The sequence below is a fragment of the Lepus europaeus genome, chromosome 20 (assembly GCF_033115175.1).
Source record: "Lepus europaeus isolate LE1 chromosome 20, mLepTim1.pri, whole genome shotgun sequence".
NCBI lineage: Eukaryota > Metazoa > Chordata > Mammalia > Lagomorpha > Leporidae > Lepus > Lepus europaeus.
Genome location: NC_084846.1, coordinates 60,375,866 through 60,398,721, shown reverse-complemented (window position 1 = coordinate 60,398,721; position 22,856 = coordinate 60,375,866). Strand labels below are relative to the sequence as shown.

At 38.9% G+C, this 22,856-nt stretch overlaps 1 pseudogene; it reads left to right on the top strand.

Moving 5' to 3' along the window:
* The first annotated feature begins 18,902 nt into the window (after positions 1–18,902).
* LOC133750150 (U2 spliceosomal RNA) lies at positions 18,903–19,035 on the top strand (annotated as a pseudogene).
* Positions 19,036–22,856: the final 3,821 nt, after the last annotated feature.

Sequence of the window (22,856 nt, the reverse complement as noted above, 5' to 3'; positions counted from 1 at the left end):
AACAGCAGTAGAAATATACAGCACAAACACACAGTGGCGCGTCCAGTGTAGAATGTTGCTGAAGTGTTTGGCAGTATTCACCAGAGCTGAACAAACATAGACCTCATGTCCACAATCCTGTTCTCAGGTACTGACCAAAGTGAATACATACACATATTCACCAAAATCAAATAATAAATGTGTACTATTTATTAATACATGAGACAGGAAACAAGCTAGACTCTCACTAACAATGGAACAGGTAATCTCATTTTGGAAGTTTTACGCGATGGAACATTACGCCAGAGTCCGTATAATAATGAAGGAGCATTGCTAATGTAACAGAATGAATAAACATCACAACAACAACGCTGAAGAAAGTAAAACGTGCTTTCTGTGTATTGCTTTTTATTTAAAATTGGAAGCCACCTGTAACTAAAATTGGCAGTAATAGCTACTTTTGGGAGATGTAATTGCTAAAAATCTAGTAACATTATATTTCTATCTGTAGGTGGTTGGTATCAGTGTTCATTTTGTAAAACTTTTTGTGGATGACATGTTCACTTCTCTCTCTGTCTTCTAGTCTGTTATAATTTTTAGCAAGAGACCTTCATTCACAGGCAGCATTAATAAAGAATTTTTAATTTCTTAATGAAAAAACATATTTGTGCTATACCATGAGCAGAATAAATTAGTTGGATTAAGTATCCCATTGATAAAATTATTGTAAGAAGTTGGGAAACTCCACATTTCATTCCTCCTTAGGGAGAAACAATATAGAATGACTCATAAAATGCCTTACACTAAGTCTGCGATATCTGGAATGTTGGCAGGAGCCAACCACTGTCTAAGTGGCAGTACTTACCCTTAGGCAAAGTATCTAAAAGGATTATGTTGTTAAGTCTTCAATTAACATAGCAAATGCTAATTTGATGAAATATTGATTTCAGTAGATTGATATAAATATATTACCATTATTTCAACTATTGAAATTAAAACACACAGTGACCTTTGCTGTGTATTGCTTTTGTCAGAACATACATAGATCTCTTTGCCTCGATTATTTCTTTCTTTCTTTCTTTTTTTAATTTTTGACAGGCAGAGTGGACAGGGAGAGAGAGAGAGACAGAGAGAAAGGTCTTCCTTTTGCCGTTGGTTCACCCTCCAATGGCCGCTGCGGCTGGCGCACTGCGGCCAGCGCACCACACTGATCCAAAGCCAGGAGCTTCTCCTGGTCTCCCATGCGGGTGCAGGGCCCAAGCACATGGGCCATCCTCCACTGCACTCTCAGGCCATAGCAGAGAGCTGGCCTGGAAGAGGGGCAACTGGGACAGAATCCGGTGCCCCGACTGGGACTAGAACCTGGTGTGCCGGCGCTGCAAGGCGGAGGATTAGCCTGTTGAGCCACAGCGTGGGCCTCAATTATTTATTTCTTTCAGTTTATGGAAGGCTTCAGTTTTAGCCTTCTCTCATTTCCAGACGTGGCAAGACTTTAGCTTTCAACAATGCCCTTACTCCCAGGAAGCCTTCCTACATCCTTCTCCATCCACTCCATGTCTACAGAGTGACTTAGACGGCAAAGTGTCACAATCTGTTATTGACACAAATTTCATTTTCACAGTCATCTATCTTCACCAAGTAAGGCTATGATAAAATACAAGCCTTCAAGACAAATGGATTTATGTAAGAAAAAGTATAAAAAGAGGTTGAAGCAGTTCAAAGGATGACACAGATAGGGCATGGCATTTGGTCAACATCTAAAACAGGAACATTGAGGATACTATCAGTTATATGGGATCAGCACGATTTTCCATGGCAAGTATGATTTATTCACGCCAGGGAGAAATATCGTGCCAGAGCCAACAGCATCCATCATTGTAAGAAAGTGCTGTTTTCAGGCCAACTAACAGCCATGAAATTATATTCTTAGCACAATACTCTGCTTCCATTTACTTAAAAAGTTGGAAATCAAGCCTAACTAGAAGTGGCAATAATAGTTACTTTTCACGGAATATAAGAACACTTTCTAGGATGTGAGTGACACTCTATCACTTGATCCAGAGGCTTTAAAACTGACAACTCTCCATTTATCCTTCTTTAATAAATAAAACTTCTCACTCGATATGTCACTGCTTATAACCACAGACCAGGCCTCTGCTTTCCTGGAACTCAAGGAAACATCAGCACAAAACCACGTGTGCTTTGTTTCTTCAGAGCTTTTTTCCTTTTCTCCTGTTAGCATTTGTGGAGAATGCAGTGTGTTTGAAAACATTCTGTTTGGCTACAGGAAGAGAAAAGAAATTAAATCTTAACTGACTTTTAGCCCCAAGGAAAAGTAAGATTGTCCAAATTGCTCTTATTCTTCAAAATTGATTATTAAAATCAAACAGCTTAAGGCAAAGATGGCGTTGATCAAAGACAATGATTATGAAAACCAAGGATTTGTCTACATGGGAAAAGCAAACTCCTTTGCCTGGTCATTAAAAATGAAAATGACACTAAAATTCTCTGAGTATGGACTAAGTGGATGTGACAAAGGTCACTCACTCGGGTGGGCAGATGCTCAGCAGAAATCACCAGAATATTTTTACAAGGAGAAAAAGAAGGCACAGGAGATATCAGCAAATCACACTCATAAATTTCTCTCCACATCTTAATCCTACTGACTATAAATTTGTACACAAGATTGGGAAGAGACTTTTATTCTTTTACTTTTTTCTTCACCTTTGCTAAGTTTCTCGTAGATGTCAGGGTCAGTTGTATTAAATTGGAAAACTTGCTAGGATTGTCCCATCTATAAAAATTCAAGTGTCTTTTATTTCAGAGCTAAGGGAAGATTAATACCATCACTCAAAAGACATAATAAATCTTTACTAAGAGCTTGTTGTGCTCAGAAATGCCCAAACGTAATACACGTTACAAGAATTTCAAAGTGTGATCTCAATGCTCCTTAAGCTTAAAAAAAATGCTAGAAAGAAAATGGTTTTTCACATCATGAAAATATAATTTCCAAACAAAATTAACAACCTATTTTTTGTAAGAACAAATGAGTAGTGTTTAGAGCACAGCTAATAAAAATTACATAACATCTGTGGCATCAATTCGATATCTGTGTAGGTTGATCCTAGGAATATCAATTGGGTTGGAAAGTGTAAAGCCAGAGGCTAGCAAACTATCATTGAGATTCAGGTACACAGTAAATTCATTTATTGATTATAAATTCACAATGTGGAAAGCACTGTTCTAGGCTCTGGAGAAAAAAAACGGTAAAGTGGAAAAAGACCAGACAAAATGGTTTTCCTCACATGGGGCAGATATTCTAAAAAATGAACTATAAAAGGATAATATATAAAAACACTGAATGCAGATGTCTTTAAATGCCACAAAAATAATAAAAGAACCAAAAGGAATAAGTAATTTGTGTGCTTTTAGTAGATTTATTTTTTCATATAATGTGGCCAGGAAGATCTGACTTGCTAATAAAATGGAATTTAATCAGAGACAAAGAAAATAAGGAAAACTCACAAAATTTTATGATACAAATAATGATTTTACTACAAGTACATTTTAAAATAAATTTTAGGAGGAGGTATTTGGTGTAGCAGTAAAGGTACCACTTGGAACGTTGCATGCCATATTGGTGTGCCTGGGTTTGAGTCTCGGCTCTGCTTCTAATGAGACTTCCTGTTAACTGCACACCCCAGGAGGCAGTAGATGATGACCCAAGTATATAGACCTCTGTTACCCACATGGGCATTCTAGGCGCTTGGCTTCAGCCCAGCCCAGACTCTACTGTTGCAGGCCTTTGTGGAGCAAACCAATCGATCCAAGTTATTCATATATTTTCTTTCTTTCTTTCTCTCTCTCTCTCTCCTCTCTCTCTCTCTCCCCAAATGTAAACAAATAATAAATAAATATTTAAATAAGAAAAGCTAGAGAATGAGTTGTGCTTTGGGTCAAATGTTGCCAGATAACTTGAGTATTAGTACTCCCTCCCTTGAGATGCATATGTGTGTGCATTAGGATGATCAAGGTCCCCACTACATGTGGGAAAAGTAAGTAAGGGAAAGCAGTAAAAGTGAAGATAGGAAATTAATGAGGGGACAGATTATGAAAAGCTATGTAGGCACTTGGAAGGACTTAGGGTTTTCCAGGGAAGGTGTCTAAGGTTTGGGGATTTTGAACCAAGGGATGATGGTATTTAACTCATATTTTAAAGGATTCATACAGATTGGTAAGATGAGTGCAGACCAGGGGAAAAGTAAGAAAAGAAACATGGTAACTGGAGAGATAATTACAATCTGCAAAAAACTGATGTCTTAGGAGTAGTGATACCAGAGATATGAAAAGTAGGCAGATGATAGATATGCTGAGTTAGAACTAATGGAATTCTCTAAATACTGGGCATGACAGAATGATAGGAATCAATGGTGACTCCAGAGTTTTTGGCTTGAGCAACTTAGAGGATGCAACTGCTATCACCTAGCACATGGAAAGTTTAAGTGGAGTAAGATCGAAAAGCAAAATCAAGATTTTTATTTTGAATATATTAATTTGATTCAAATATCGGACTCCCAAAAGATGTTGAGTAGGTAGGTCAAATAGGCAAGTCCATCAGTGATTCTAGTGTTCATGGGAAAAGTCCTCACTGAAGTTATAAATGTGGCAGTCGTTTGTGTTTCTGCGGTTAGGTATAAGACTACCTAGTAAATGAATGAAGATAGAAGAGGCTTAAAGAAAAAGTCAAATACATTTCTATATTTACAGATTCAGTTAATGAAGAGGAAACAGCAAAGATAATGTAGGTAGGAGTAGCAGTAAGAAAGACAGGACTATGAGAAAGCTAACTGAATAAAGTATTTTAAGACACAGAAAGTGGTCCACTGAATCAAATGATGCTTTTCAGTTCAAATGAACTGGCCCTCCGTCAAAACCCACTGCATGTACAAATACAAGTGGAAGTAGCACCTCTCTCCCTCAACACTGAGTACTTCAGAGCTACAGGAATAAAGTGACCTCAAATAGGCCACACTCCTCTCTACATCATTGGGAGCAGGGAATATAGAACATGGAGCAAAGCCCTGTGACTAAGTCAACTGGGAAGTAACAAAAAATTCGCAGCATTTTTTATATTCCCAATATGGAAAGGAGGGAGAACTAAAGAGAGGGGAAAGGTGAATAGATTCTTTTTATCAGTGCACAAATTGTAGAAACACACCCAAGTAGTCCTTGTATGAAACCAGCCACAATCCACACTGCAAAAGCCTTGAGAACTGAACTATATTGTGGAATACCAGCCAGGTTTCTGATGACATTTTAGGTAGTACAGAAGCAGGGCAGATCAGAACAGCTCTACAAAACTTTAAAAACAAAAATAACATTTTAAGCACAGTGACCCAAATTTGGCTAGTGCATGTGTCCTGAACCTAAATATATTGACTGCCTGTTAAAATAGAAGAATTATTTACAAAACAGAGTCCCTTGACAGTATACAAAATATCCAGTATGCAATATAAAGTCATGATAAAAATCAGAAAAATCACAATGAGAAATTTGGCATAGGTACTACAATATCTGGCAAAGATTTTAAAGCAGTTATTGTAAAAATGTTCTAGCTAGCAATTTCAAACACTCTTGAAATAAGTGGCAAAATTGGATGTTTCAGAAAAAATAATATACAATAAAAATAGTAATTTGGAAAGAAAAACACACAATAAATTCCAAGATGAGCTCAGCAGTGGAATGGATATGACAGAGCGACAAACCAGAGAATATGAAGTCAGATAAATAGAAGTTATCCAATGTCAACAACAGAGGAAATGAAGATTGGAAATGAAAAAACAATTGGAAAACACCAAGGACCTGTGGGACAATATCAAAAGATGAAGTGCTGACACCATGGGAGGAGGACGTGGAATGAAACTGAACAAGTATTTGAAAAATAATGGCTACAATCTTCCCAAATGTGGCAAAAGACACAAATCTGTATTTTCAAGAATTATCTTAAATATTAAAATGAAAATATCAAAGAAATCCATTCTTAAGCATGTTTTACCCAAAGTTCTGACAACTAAATATAAAAAAAATTACAAAAACCTAAAATCACCAGAAAATATGTGCATATTCAAGAACAATGAATAGAATTACAGGGAATTTATATCATCAGACCCAAAGGAAGTGGCATTCTATCTTCAAGTACAGAAAGGAAAAACGTTTCAACTCTGAATTCAAAATCAATTTTAAAATATCATTCAGGAATGAAATTGATACAAAGGACTTCTCAGATGAAGAAAATGTGTGACCATCTCTCTTACAAAAGAATTGTCAAAAATCAGAGCAGTACTTCACACACAAAAAAATAAAATTATGAACATGAGTACAGATAAAAAAGCAACACAGTGTTTAATATGTTGGTAAATACAATATACTATTGGTTTTTGAATATTTACCATTATATTTTATAATTGCAAGCAAACATTAAAACGTTGTACAATGTGATTCTCAATATATGTATGGCTAACAATGGAAATTACACCATCATGTGGAGTGTGAATGATCTAAGGTTCTAATATTCTATTGAAATGGTGAAATACTGACGCTACTGGACTGTGATAAGTTAAATATGTATTTCCTAGAGCAGGATGTCTCATTTAGCCATAGCAACATTTTGTACCAGACCAGGTTTTGCAGCGTGGCGATAAACTGCAAAACATAGGATGCTTGCACAATAAACCCAGCCTCTAGCAACTCCATGCCACCTGCAACCCCTCTCCTAGAATGAAACTTCTTTTGAAAGTCTCCAGAAACTATCAGATGTCTCCTGGGGTTATGACTGGTTGGGGGTCATGTTGGTTGCAAATATCTGTTCAAAAGCAACAGTCAACAATTTATACAAAGCAGGGCAAGCTTTTGGCACAGCCACCTGGAAGACACACGTCCCACTTTCAACGTCTCAGTGAGACCCAACTCCATTTCCAGTTCCAGCTTCCCGCTAATGTGCACTCTGGCTGCCAACAGGTACAGTCTTACATACTGGAACCATCCTTGTGAAGACACAGATGTGGCTCCTGGCTGCTGGCTTCATCCTGGCCAAGCCTTAGCTATTGGAGGTATTTGGAGTACCAACCAACGGATGAAGGGATGTCTGCCTGTCTCTATTTTCTCCTCCCTCTCTCCTTCTCGCAAGAAGAAATTCAAAAGGAATTACACAAAGACATAAATATAATTACAAAACAACCCATGTAACTCATGGAATCGCAGTTAAATGGAAAAATAAAAGAACAGCATGAATTGGGCTGTCAGTTATCAGAGAAACAATTGGCTGAAAAATGAAAACCAATGTAAAATAACTGAACAATGCCGTTACTCCACTAAACCACAGAAGGTGTGTTTTCCCAAGCATAAATAGAACACTAAGACAGAAATACTATTTTCTTCATAAATCAAACTTACACTGATGTTTTCTTTAATAAACAAAGTTATACAAAGTATGATATGTACTGACCAAATGGAATTAAACTAAATAACAATAACAGGAAGATAAGACAAATCTTCAAACACCAAACAACATAAGTCCAAGTAAATCATGAGCCAAAAACTTCAAGTGAAATTAGCACAGGTATTCTGAACTAAAATAAAAATATATCAACATATGTAGGACGTAGTTAAAGTAGAGCATAGACAGAAAGTTATAGCACTAAACACTTACATTGGAAAAGTATCTATGTTATGTTATCAGCTTCCACCTAAAGAATGTAGACAAATAAGAGCAAAATAAAGCCAAAGCAAGAAAGAAAAAAATTGAAAACAGAGCTGAAATTAAAAAGTACTGAGAATGAATGTAAAAACTACAGATAATCAATTAAGCCCAAATATACTTTCCAAATATCAATGCAAATTTCTAGAAAACTGACAAAGAATAAAAAAGAGATACAAATTATCAAGCCCAGAAAAGAACAATCATATATCACAATAGATATCAAAGGGTAACAAGATGATACTATAAAATATTCTATACACAGTTTCAACAGCCCAGATAAAATGGGCCAGTTACTTAAAAATCACTAATTATCACAATTCATCCAAGAAGAAATAACTTAAATTCCACGTAAGTGTTAAAAAAGAAGTTTTAACTATTTTTTTCCAAAAAACAATTCTCCAACCATAGATGATTTCATTGTTAAATTCTATCAATTTAAATGAGATATAACATCAATTCTATTATGCCTCCTTGGAAAAAAAAAAAGGTGGGGGGGGGGGAGAACTTCCTTGCCAAATTATGGTTCCAGAATTATCCTGATAGCAAAACTAGACAAAGACAACAGAAAACATCAAAATAGCAGGAAAAAATTCTCTCATGAACATAAAGGCAAATAAACACCTTCAAAAACACATCAAATTAATCTTCAAAAACATCTAGCAGCTAGAATCCTTCAATATATACAAAGGATACTATATTATAGCCTAGCAGGTTCATTTCAGAAAGGTAAGATGAACTGGAAGACATAATATTAAAATACCCATATTGCCCAAAGTGATCTATAGATTCAGTGCAAGCACTATCAAAATCCCGTACTCTTCACAAAACTAGAAAAATATCTAGGGGCCGACACTGTGGCATAGCAGGTAAAGCCAATGCCTGCAGTGCTGGCATCCCATATGGATGCCGGTTCGAGTCCCGGTTGCTCCACTTCCGATCCAGCTCTCTGCCACTTCCTGGGAAAGCAGTAAAACATGGCCCAAGTCTTTGGGTCCCTGCACCCTCGTGAGAAAACCGCAAGAAGTACCTGGCTCCTGGCTTCAGATGGGCGCAGCTCTCGCTGTTGGGGCCATTTGAGGAATGAACCAGCGGATGGAAGACCTCTCTGTCTCTGACTGTCCTTCTCTGTATAACTCTGATTTCCAATAAATTTTTTTTAGAAAATCTAAAAATTCATTTGTGTGTGTGTTAAAGATACTAAAGATTTGTTCGCTTATTTGAAAGAAAGAGTGAAAGAGGGAGAGGGGGAGAGAGGGAGAGAGAGAGGGAGAGAGAGGCCCTCTACCTGCTGATTCAACCCTTAAATGCTTGTCACAGTCAGGGTTGGGCCAGGCCCAAGCCAGAAGCCAGGTCTCCCACATGAGCAGCAGGGATGCAAGTATTTGAATTATCATCCACTGCTTCCCTTGGTGCACTAGCAGGAAACTGGCTAAGCAGCAAAGCAGCCAGGACCTGAGCCACAGGACCAGCCCCACGCGTTTATCCTTGAGAGGGAATCATTATGCAACTTTACATTATCATGCAAATTATCCAGTAGAAGGTTACACTTAATAATTGAAGAGACAACACAATTTCTATAGCTCTATCTCTAAGGAGAGGAGAGGAGTTGCAATTCAGACCACATGAATGGGCCTTGGTGTTAGTTAGGGCCCCATGCAGTTTATCTTTCAAAACACAAAATGAGACCCGGAGTAATGGGACGGGTGCAGCAAATGGATGCAGTGACTGGTGCGGTACAGGTGTCTTCCCACGACTTATTCTCCCAGTGAACCAGAAACTAAGGAGCCAGCTAAGGCAAGGGTGAGGGGGAGTGATGACATGTCTAACAGAACAGAGGAGACTTTACATACACAGTTCCTATTGATTTTGTTTTCTATTTCTTCAGAAGAGAGTTTCTTTCTTCAGAAGAGAATTGGACAAGCGAGATTATCTTCTAGGATTCAAAGAGAGCATAAAATTCCCACTCAGAACGGCTGATCATGAATTTTGAGTAAGGTAAGCCTTCTCTGTTGGGCTTTCCTTGACCCATATTCAGTAGTGAGGATTTATCATGGCCAAGGTTGTGCAAAAGCAGCAGACAAGAGAGAGAGAGAGGGAGGGTGACCAAAGTACTGAACCATATCTTTCAGAGAGTAAATATAATGATGGATGTTGGAGTCCCAGCCGGTAAGGAAGAAACCAGGAACTTTTCGCTGTTTTTGCTGGTAAACAAGCTTTGTCACACTGTTTGCACTTAAATTATCTATGATACTTCTTAATACATTCCCTGTGAGTTCATTTCAGAATCACATTAGGATCCTGCCTATATAATCCACACAAAATTTCTCATGTTTATGTATTTCAGTGTCTGTGAGGCTGGACAATTGTGAAGCAATTTCTCTTTATATTTGAACGAATTAAAATCTTAAAATTCTATCTTTTAGGGGCCGGTACTGTGGCATAGCTGGTAAAGCAACTGCCTGCAGAGCCAGCATCCCATATGGGAGCCAGTCTGAAACCTGGCCACTCCACTTCCAATCCAGCTCTCTGCAATGACCTGGGAAAGCAGTAGAAGATGGCCCAAGTCCTTGGGCACCTGCACCCACATGGGAGACCCAGAAGCTCCTGGCTCCTGGCTTCAGATCGGCACAGCTCTGGCCATTGCAGCCATCTGGGGAATGAACCAGCGGATGGAAGACCATTCTTTCTCTGCCTCTAACTTTCTGTAACTCTGCCTTTCAAACAAACAAATAAATCTTTGGTACAATTCTATCTGGCGTAATAACCTAAGTTAAAACTGGGTGTCTTGCACTAAAATATCATCACTTACATTCAGGTGCTCTTTGAACAAAACAGTTTGCTATATGTGTAAATTTACAGCCTTATAAATAATGATTTCCTATCTTTACTTAATATATACTAAACTGATCTTCTGTATATAAAGAGAATTGAAAATGAATCTTGATGTGAATGGAAGGGGAGAGGGAGCGGGAAAGGGGAGTGTTGGGGGTGGGAGGGAAGTTATGGGGGGCGGGAAGCCATTGTAATCCATAAACTGTACTTTGGAAATTTATATTCATTAAATAAAAGTTTAAAAAAATAATTATTTCCTTAGCTTGACAGTATATGGCATTTTATAATGCAAAAAGAATCAAATTATCCTTAAGTATCAATTCATTTCCTGCAGAAGAAGAAATTAACTTTAAACACATATCAACAATATTAAAATATATTTATTATTACTTACAACATATGGGCATTTTTTCTCTTTTTGGAAACAAATCCTCAACTCCTCAACACTTTTGTGCCAATGTTTTCATTTCAAACACATCTAATTATCTTGTATCTTTATTAATCAGTTAGTAGGGATTTACAGTACTACTGTGTGGTCCAGTACTACACCTTAGGGTTCAATGGGACAGCTGTGGTACATTATAATCCCAAGTAGAATAGAAAATGAATAGATCATGTACATTGATTTCCTCCTTTTAATTAGAATGAATTTCATAGAGCTGGCATATTTCAGTTTTTCTTTATCGATCAAGTGATGCAATAGTGCCGACAGCACCACTGCGGTTCTCTGTGTGATGTCTCCCTTTCCTATCTTTCCTTTCCACAGCATCAATGCTGCCTTCGAATTTGCAACATGGTCAGAAAGAGTCTAAACATAGGCATCAGATTTGTGCTTGCACAGCATGCATGCTTGCAAATCCCATATATGAGCTGTGGACGTTTGGAGCCGATGTGGTAATTGCTACCTCCCAGAAGCCAAAGAGAAACCCTTATCTGAAAAGTACAGTAAATCACATTTTGATGTAAGTAGTTCTTAATACAGTCAGATCTCTAATTACTGCCTGCCTATCTGCATACCCACAGAGAAAAATTTTATCTAGGTCAGTAAGAAGCATTGGTAGTAGAAGGAGAGAAACTACAACTCAACAAGCTCCACCAAACAAAACAAAAAACAGAAAAGCAACCAAAAGTAAAAAGAAAAAAAAATAGCTTACATCTCAGAATTCAAGGTTAGGTAATGTCCGATTTTTTGTAAGAAGAAATCTCCCTAACTTGGGCAAGCCAAGAAATTGCCTACAATTTAAATACGCGCCTTGATAATTATGTGCTTCCAAACAAGAGAAAAGGTTTGTGCAGATGGATTTCCTGAATTTAAGACCAAGCACCTCACCTTACACTGCATTCCTGGGCGCACCAAGCACGGATTCTGAGCACACACACAAAGAATTCGGCCTCTGCACTGGAAACAGTTCCTGCTTCTTCCCCAAACGCCAGCTGTAAGCCCTCGAGGCTGCGACTGGGGACTGGGACAGGGCTGTTCACTCAGAGCTGGTCACTTCCTTATCCGTGAACTTGATTTGACCTAAAGTGTGCTAGCACCTTCGGAAGACTGAGGAAAGCAAAGGACAAGAATCAGTCACATTCACTTAGGGAGTGCTGACCTTGTGCCCCTACTGTTCCAGTACCTTACACGTGCTAACTTATGTAATCTTCACCATAACTACCTGCAGTAGGTATCTTCAGAGAGTCCAGTTTTCAGAGGAGACAACAAAACCCAGAAAGGGGTGGTAACTGCTGCAAGCCATGCAAATATTAAGTAGCAGAGAGCCAGGGTCAGACTCAGACCATCTGACCTTATAGTAATAGAAACCGATTTATAAGTCACAAGAATCTATGCGAAGTCCTATGACTTTCTCATTACATTAGCTCACAGAAATTATGATGTTGACCAGAATGATATCAATCACTCCAAATCCCTTCATTATTTAAAAAAAAAAAAAGACATATGAAGGAGGATTTCAGATATTGTCCCAGTACCCTGGAGGTGCCAGTCAAGGAAAAAGGGGAAAAAAAATTCTGTTCTAGGTCATCCGATGCCTCCAACGACTTTGCAAACATTGAAAAATCTGACAAAACCAAACCCCAAATGGCCCCAGCAATTTTTATCCATTTATTCTTTAAAGTGTGTGTACTTCTAGGGAACTGAAATCTTCACTTGTCTAATTCAACTTATCAAAATGTTTCTAAGGGCTATGTACTGCTTTGAAATATTTCTGATAATTCTTTGAAGAAATAGAAGTGTTGTTGTCAAGAAAAACTGAAATAACAGAAGCGTTGATATAAACGCTTTTATTGAGAAAGCCTATTTCACAAGTTGATCTCATATCAAATTCATTTTGTTTCATTTACTAAATATCAACTGATCAATAATTAAATTATAATATTATTAATTGAATGATTATTTGTCAGGACCCCTCATCAATGACTTTAAGATTCTTAAGACTATATTTTTCTCAAATCCCCTTCCTTTCAGATTATGGTAGCCCCTTCAATTTTTTATGCTAATCTCAACAAAATTCAGGGTAACAAATTTACTGGATCAATGATTTGCAAACCAAAAGTTATTAGGATTGGCTGGCACCATGGCTCACTAGGCTAATCCTCTGCCTGCGGCGCCGGCACTACAGGTTCTAGTCCCGGTTGGGGTGCTGGATTCTGTCCTGGTTGCTCCTCTTTCAGTCCAGCTCTCTGCTGTGGCTCGGGAAGGCAGTGGAGGATGACCCAAGTGTTTGGGCCCTGCACCTGCATGGGAGACCAGGAGGAAGCACCTGGCTCCTGGCTTTGGATGGGCGCGATGTGCTGGCCGCAGCACGCCGGCTGTAGCAGCCATTTGGGGGGTGCAGCAACGGAAGGAAGACCTTTCTCTCTGTCTCTGTCTAACTCTGCCTGTCCAAAAATATAAAAAAAAGTTATTAGAATAAATAATCAAAGAAAAAATAATGCAAACTTTCCACAGTATAACTATGCAGATAAACAATATAGTTCCTTAGTCAGAGTTCATCCTATGATGTCAGTGTGAAACTATGAAAAAATGGCACTTAATTGATCATTCTCTGTTTAGTTACCCTGATCTCTAGGCCACTAGTATGATGGATGCATGATTCAGTAAATTAAATGCGCATGCTCTTCCAAGTCCAACAGGCCTGGGTTAACTAAAGGATTTATTAATTCACCTGGTAGCTTATGAATTTACTTTATCAACAACTGCTATGTGCAAGCGTTGTAATGAGCACTGGGGAAAGAGAAGATGGCATCAGAGACTTCAAAAGATTTACTCTGTCCTGGAAAAGTAGATCGTGTGGAAGGAAACAAGCAATGAAGGGAACTCCACTTCTGAGTCGACACACTAATGTGCAGTTTCAGTTAGAGTGTAGTAGCTGGTCTCCAGGAACGCAGCTCTCTCTCCTTCCCCACTCACTCTCTATACCCCCATCCCCAGCCCATGCATCTCCCTTTTTTATTTCTACTTTGGGTGATTCCCTCCTTTTATATATGGTGTGGTCCTATGACTAAACTTTAGCCTATGAAATATAAAGTGAGGCTGTGAGACTTTGAGAACAAATTCTAAGAAACAGTATGGTTTCTGAGTCTCTTAAAATAATTGTATTTGAACCTAGCCTTCATGCTGTAAGCAGCTCAAGCCACACAAGACTCAGTTAGGAAGACCCACATGAGCTCCAAGATCCAAAGCAAGCACTGACTTCTAGCCACGTGAGTCAGCCATCTTGGAAGTCGAGCCCAGTGCAAATGCCCAGAGACCCTAAATAGAACCACCAGGCGAGGGCAGCTTGCCCCTGGAATCACACAGTTGTGCTTTTCATGTCTAACTTAATTCTTTCCTGAGTACCCCTGGGCTATTCTGTTGTTCCCAATTCTTGTAGATAACCTTTGCTTCCTTTATTGGCTAGGAATCTTTCCACGATGAGTGTGCAGAATAAAATGCAAATTTGTATGAGCTTAAAAGAGAACTTAATGGCTCCTATAAATGAAAAGGTCAGCCGTATATCAAATCCAGTCAGCTGTCTTCAGGGACTCAGAGCATTCTGGGAAGATGAAATCTTGTCTTTCTCTCTCTCAGATCTTTGCTATGATTTCTCTCTTCGGCAGCTTCTGGGTGACAGTCTAAAAACATTTTTTTTAAACTTTTATTTAATAAATATAAATTTCCACAGTACAGCTTTTGGATTACAATGGCTTTCCACCCCATAACCTCCCTCCCACCTGCAACACTCCCATCTCCTGCTCCCTCCCCATCCCATTCACGTCAAGATTCATTTTTGATTATCTTTATATACAGAAGATCAATTTAGTATATATTAAGTAAAGATTTCAAAAAACCTTTTAAGCCTCAGGTTAAAGACACAAGATTCTCTTTTCCAGAGCTTTCTGAAGAAGTCCCTGATTGTTCTGTTCGACTTGGTTTGAGAAATAGTATTATACCTCATTCTGCGACTTCCCAGTGAGACTTACTCCTCATGACTCAGTGTTGGTCAAAGTGTCCCTAGTCATAACAGCTGGCTGACATGGAAAATCCCATCTCAAGCCAGGTCAATGTGGAACAATTTGGGGCAATTCTGTAACTACAGGGAAACAGAGTGGGCTGAAAATCTACTGGACTATTACATAGGCATGCGTAAAATACTTGGGACAGGCGTGCACTAACTATATTTTCATCATTTATTTGAAGTTCAAATTTTGCTTCATGCCCTGCATTTTCACTGGCTAAATTTGGCAACTTGGGGATTCTTTACCTATATGATGATTTAAACTCCCAAGCATGTTCATATGCTTGTCTTAAAGGGATACTCATAAAGAAAACTATAATAAAACAAATAATATATAGCACCTATGGTATTTTCTACATGCCAAGAATTACCCATGTATGCCTTTAATACATTTTGAGCTAATTTAAAAAAAAAACCTGGTGTAAGATAAGGGTCCAACTCATCCACCTGTGGAATTTAAAGTAACTCTGTCTCATAGAACTAGAGAGCAGAATGGTGGTTACCAGAACCTGTTACTTAGGCAAACAGTAGCAGAAGGTGAGGAAAACTGGCCTCCACTGCCTGCTTTCACCACAGGAAGCAACAGAAGAAAAGTAACATTCAATTCTGGCAACCATTTTTGGTTAGACATTCCAATAGTTAGGCTTTCCCCCATCCCTCTTCAAAATCCGGGTGCTCTATGAATGTTCCCGATGAGAACCTTTTCATTTAAATTTCATTGGAACAACTCCGGTCTAATTCCAGGTTCACAGAGAAACATATTTTCATGAAAGCCGCTGCTGCAGCTCAGTGGCCAACGAAATTATCGTTGAAGGTTTTGCACTAGATTTATGAAGATGTTTTTAAATTTTCCAAATAGAAGTTGACATTTCTTTGGCTGCTGAAGTACTACCAAAATATACATAACTTCCTGGTTGATCTCCAATGTGTGTACTGAAAGGTAACACATTTTAGCATAAATGTATTATAGTTAACAACGTCTGAATAAAATATGTGCAATCAAAGTGGTCTCTGAGGGTCATTTTATATGCAGAATTCCCCTGCATACTTACACATAAAGAGAAAAAAAATGTGATCCATTCTAAAAACAAATCCTCAATACTATATAGCAAGAGAAATTTTAGAAAAAAATTCATCTACTGCGCTGGGTTATATATGCTTGGTTTGTTGAGTCTCCTCCAAACCCAATATTACCTTTCCAACACAGAGAGTCACCATAATTTCATGAAAAATAACTTTCCACAAAGATGTTCCCAGGGTAAGCAGAAGGCATCTGTGCTTGCCAGCGCAGGCAAGGGTTTAAAATACATTCGCAACCGGTTCCTTGTAAGGCACATCCGTGTGCCTCATTGCCAGTCCTTCCCGTGTTCCTCAGCACCACAGTCACCTCCTAGGTGAGGGGAGAACGCACAGGACGCAGCAGCGTTATGTGGGAAACACAAGGCAGGAGCTGAGCTGATAGACGGACAGAAGACATCCTGCAAGCACAGCTTTTCTGAAGCTGTTGGTCTTGACCTCTGCATTGTGGCATTGTGATCAGGGATTCTCTGCTAGCACAAAGCCACACGGGATCCCCTGTTCCAAGTCATGCCAGGTATGGCAGAGGAACTGACAATTTACTGTCTAAAAATGAAACGTGGGATATTTTTCCATGGCTGTGATCTACAGAGTGCAAATTGCTATTTTATAAACTTGGTGGATCATTCTGAAGGGTAACGTGTCAGGACAGCGTGTGGAGCCAGATAGCCTGGGTTCAAATCCTACCCCATCACTCACGACACGTTCTGAGAATACCGAAGCAGCAAATGTGAGTAAAACATCTACGTGGCATCTGGCACATACTGAACACTCAATGAACGAAAACCATTGTCACGAAACAAGGATATCAAATAAATGATACAGAACACGTACTAGGCTTGAATTTCTATTAGGAAGCAGGAGATTTTGGAAAATGTGCTATTTGTAGCTGGTCCTTTCTGACTGTGCCTCCATCTGCTCCGCCTGTAGTCACACTTCCTTGGAAAGTTCCAGAAGCTCTGATCTAACAGAAGAGTGACTTTTTCTATTTTTTCCTTTGAAGCAGTTCCATTGGCCAACACTTTCTTGGCAGTTTTGTTTTCATCAGTGCTTACTATTATCTACTCCTTTCTTTGAATTCCTGCTTTTGTAAAAGCTCAGGACAGGACAGGCTGAGAAAACGAGTAGCACTAACTAAAACTCACTAGAGATTAAGTTATGCACCTGCATGCTGAAGCATTACTCTTAAACACAAAAGAAATAAAAATAAAGGTCAGAGTTACACATGCTTGTATTAGCATAACCAGCATATTTTTACCATAGTTAAGCTGCAGTGAAAGAAAAATATTAAAAGGCAACATTTTTATTTAAAATAAAAAAAACTTGCATAAGAGTAAAAATAAAGAACTTGCAACAAAGTCTGTTCTGTAATCTGAATACACACAAGAATCAGGTCGCTTAAAAAGAGCGTTAACTAGAAACAGAAGGACTTCCGAGCTCAAATGTTGATGGCAGTGGGTTAGAGTACTCTTTGCCAAACATTCTGGAACCTGTACAGGTTACTGCCAACCATCACCTACATCTGTTTCTACTGGGGATTCAGCTTTGTTGTCCACAATGGCAAGCTTGAAAGCCAGTAGCCAACACTTCCTTCCGTGTGGACAGCAAAGACAGAGTCTCCTCCAACGTTGTCCACTTTGTTAACATCTTTCTTCCTTCAAGACCATAAAAAATACTGAACTTAACAAGGAGACTTTTAGATATGTTAATAAACTAAAGAGACTGGGCCCTGTTTACCAGTCCTTCTTCAACTGAAAAACAGCCACCCAGTCAGCCAGCTGTTTTTCTCTAACAATTAAACAGAGGACAATGGTGTTTCTTTGGTTCCAGAGTGGATGCACCTTGCTGTAGCCCTAAATTAAGCCTTCAGCAAAAGTACAGATGCTATGCTCATAGCTTGATGAACTCTACTCCCTGGAGTTACAGGTTGCCAATCTTCCTGAAGCTCCACGGATAAACTGAATCCAGGCTTGTCACACATGTTTCAATCAATTATGTATTTTTATATAGAAGTTATTTTACTAAAATCAAATGAGTATTACTCGAATTTTAACTAGAGTTACATAATAATTTTAATAAAAGAGGCCAGTACTGTGGAGTAGTGGGTAAAGTTGCTGCCTGGAATGTTGGCACACCACATGGCCACTGGTTCATGACTTGGCTGCTCCACTTCTGATCCAGCACCTTGGTAAGAGCCTGGGGAAAAAGCAGAGGAAGATGGCCCAAGTACCTTGACTCCTGCTATCCATGTGGAGATCTGGAGGAAGCTCTTGGCTCCTGGCTTCAGCCTGGCCCAGCCCCAGCCATTGTAGTCATCTGGGGAGCGAACCAGCCAATGGAATCTGTGTGTGTGTGTGTGTGTGTCTCCCTATCTGTAATTCTGCCTTTGAAATAAACAAGTGGATCTTGAAAAAAAAAATAAACTGTCTTGAGTCTCACTGTTCCATAAACACTAATTACATAGCACGTTGTGGCCATCTGGGGAGTGAACCAGCAGATGCAAAATCCTCCTGTGTATCTTCATATCTATCTGTAACTCTTTCTAATAAATAAATATTTTTAAAAAGATAACTTTAATGACAAATTTTATCTCAAGAATTATATGGCAAAACTCTGAATGATTTGTTGTTTCTAATGACAAATGCAATTAGGGTTTTTCACATTTTCCTACCGTTATGGTTATTAACCAGCCAAGTAGTAATTATTTATCAAGTCACATTGAACATTTTCATCAAGTCAGAATCTTTGTCATCGCTTCTCGGCCTTTTGGCTAAGATCAAGTGTAGAATCTTTGTCTTTCTCTTTGTGCCAGTCATATCACTGAAGTTTCATGGTGTGGGCTGGTTTCATATAACTGCCTATTGTTTGTTATATCAAATATTAATTTATTCAGTATATAAGAAGCATTTGCTGTGCATCTAGCACCTTATCAGATCCTAGGAGTGAAATGTTATATACCTTGTCTGTATCCATAAGTATGTTTTCTTAGGAATTGGACAGAAAGCCATAGAAATAATATGCTTAGGTACATCAAGTATTCTGACTGATACATGCTGTAGGATTTTAAAATGCCAGTTCTGGAATTCTAGCTCCCTCACTTCCTCAATGTTAAGCCTTGTACAAATTATGTAATTTTCATAAGAATCAATGTTATAAAATATGCTTTAATATGTTAAAATACATTATGTAAAAACAAATATGTTAAAATATAAACTATATAACAATATATAAAGTATATTATGTTACAATAAATATGTTAAAATCTGTTATAAAATAATGTCCTCATCCATGTGATTGTGGGAAGGATGAAACAAAATATTGTGTATTAAATGTTTGACAGGTTACCTATTAAGTAACATTAGCTTTGAGACACAATGTTGGCCATCATTTTCTTGTCAATGTACTTAATTAAACATGGTAGCAAAGTCACAGAGTAACATACTGTTTAAGATTGTGCACTCTGGGACAAATTTCAGCTTAAACATATGTAACAAGGAGACATAGGCAATATAATTACCCTATACCTCTAAAAATAGCACATTTTTAGGATATGGAGAAAATAATGCATCTGTTATTGTATATTATATACACATAAGCAATATTTGTCATATGTTAAGCTGTCAATACATGTTACATGTTGTCACCATCATTCTATCTCAGTGCAATTGCCAGTGATTTTAGCTATGGAATGCAAAGTGCAATGTGCAGACAGCAGCATCAAGATCACCTGCAAGTGTGTGAGAAATAGGAACTCCTGGGCTCTTCTCTGTTCTACTCAAGCAAATGCCTGGAAATAGTGCCCCCACATTTGCTTTATAGTAAACTGATTTTTTTCATGCACATCGATGGTTGGGAATACAATTAATAACTAACTGTCCTGAATGTGTTGTGGTACGGAGGCTTAAGCTGCCACTTCTGATGCCTGCGTCACATACAGGAATGCCATTTCAATCCTAGGCTACACCACTTCTGATCCAGCTTCCTGCTTCTGCATCCTGAGAGGGAGCAGATCATCATCTGTACTTGGTCATCATCTGTACTTGGTCTCCTGCCACTCACACAGGAGACAGGGAAGGAATCTGAGGCTCTTGGCTTTGGCCTAGCCCAGACCTGACTGCTTGCAGGCATCTGAGGAGTGAACCCATGGATGGGAGATATTTTGCTCTCTCCCTGCTCCACCGTGCCTTTCAAGTAGATGAAAATACACATTTTTTAAAAAGTAAACTTGAGGTCAAGGTCGTGGCATAGCAGGTAAAACCACCACCTGTGATGCTGGCATTCCATATAGGCACCAGTTCATGTCCTGGTTGTTCCACTTCTGATCTAGTTCCCTGCTAATGGCCTGAGAAAGCAGTGGAGGATAGCCCAACTGCTTGGGCACCTATACCCATATAGGAGACCTGATGAAGTTTCTGGCTTTGGCCTAAGCCAGACCCAGCCATTGCAGCCATCTGAGGAGTGAACCAGCCAATGGAATCTGTGGGGTGTGCGTGTGTGTGTGTGTGTATGTGTCTCTATCTGTAACTCTTTCAGATAAACAGGTAGAAAAAAGTTAAGTGTCCTGAGTCTCACTGTTCCATAAATACTGATCACATAGCATCTTTTTGTACTAAACCACTTTAACAATTCATGAGAATTTCCTTTGGTCATTTTTCCATCAACTATTTCACACATATTTATTCACATAAGCAAACTATAGTTTCACAAGATTCTATTACAGAAGCCTCCAAATCTAATAAAGAAATTTTAAATTTATAATCAATTCAGTCACTTTCAACTTACTCAACAAATGGACAGAGCCACTTACATGCTAGGCAGCCTTGTAAGTGTTGGGGACACAGCTTGCGGGTGGAGAGCAGAGAAAATAGTGACACAGAGGGATTAATAAGGTTAGAGTGATGAGAATCAGGTAGCGTATTAGGGATTTTAATCATGATAAAGAGTTAACTTATGGGGCCAGCGCCGTGGCTCACTTGGTTAATCCTCCGCCTGCGGCGCCGGCATCCCATATGGGTGCTGGGTTCTAGTCCCGGTTACTCCTCTTCCAGTCCAGCTCTCTGCTGTGGCCCGGGAAGGCAGTGAGGATGGCCCAAGTGCTTGGGCACCTGCACCCACATGGGAGACCAGGAGGAAGCACCTGGCTCCTGGCTTCAGATCGGCGCAGCACTGGCCGTGGTGGCTATTTGGGGACTGAACCAACGGAAGGAAGACCTCTCTCTCTCTCACTGTCTAACTCTGCCAAATAAAAAAAAAAAAAAAGTGGAGTAGTTTAACTCGAACTGGGATTCCAGTATAGGATGACATCATTAAAAAAAAAAGTTAATTTATAGCCATAAGAAGGCAGTTTGACATATGCTGATAAATACCTTACTGTGAAATGATTCTCATGTCACTAAAAAGAATAGCTTTCCTGTCTCTCATTGTGAGTCATGCAACAATGCAAAGGAATTGGAGCATTTTTAGCAGAGCCCTTGGCTTCAGAGTCTAAATCAATAAAATTTACCAAGTAATTATTAATCTGTATATTAGTGGGAGAGGGAGAGGCAGAGGGAGAGGGAAAGGGGAAGAGAGAATTTAGAAAGACAGCAAGAGACAAAGAAAACGTGCCCCAGATGTTCAGAAAAATGTTTTTACCTTAAAAATAACCAAAGTCGTTCTGTACCATCCTTTATAGTTCTCCCCACTGTTCAGAATAAAATGATCAAGTAACTATAAAGTAATCATTTATTTGGGAAACAGTACTAAGTTAAGTATCTCAGGTTGATCTTATTTGAAGATCTGACAATGAAGGACACAAACACATTCAGCCTTGTTTCACGGAATTCTTTCTTCACACAATCTATACACAACATTGCATAACAACTGGAAAGTGTATTAAACAAGAAGATTCCAGGGATGTTTAGACCTCTATAAACTCTATAATATCTACTATATGCACACTTCCATATCTTTACCCTGAGGCTTCTGATTGCCAGAGAAAATACAAACTCTAAATCTAGGAAGCAGTCGATCTGATGTTTGCTGATTCCCATTACTGAATAGGGAGATCGAGTAAAAATGAATGTTTTATTTCTCAAATTGGAGTGTTCCAGCTCACAATTTTCAGGTATTTCCAAAAGCACAAGACAATTGTTCATTGAATATGCATTGCTAGAGACTCCACCCAAGTCAACTCCTTCTTGTTTACAATATCCCCTTCTCCGATTACAATATCCTCACAACTGAGGAACGTGGCGCCCTTTAAGGGACCTACTTAGTGCCTGGTGAGACGTACGTGCCACGTGCCTCCAATGTGGCGTGGAGATCACAGGAAGTTGGGATGTTCATCCTGGTGTTACTGCACTTGCCAAACAGCTTCTCAGCTCTTAGGAAATCTCCATTTAGAGATATTTTTCCTCAAGGTGATTTCTACTCCTAATTCCTAAAATCAAGTACAGTTTGCTAAGTACATAAAGTAGAAATTTTTTGTTTTTAGGTCTTAGGAGTTGACTCAGGGTGGTTGGGAGCTATAGTGGAGAATAATTACAAAACAGGGATAGCAAGCATCTTCGCAGAATCCATAGGCAGGAAAAACTTCCGTCAGAAACTGGATGGCAAAGAACCACTGGGACTCTCCCCACTTCCTCCTCTATTCTTCTCGCAGGATATATAAACTCTTCTTCCATTAGCCCAGCCTTTTGTGCTTTTCTCTCCACATGGGCCCC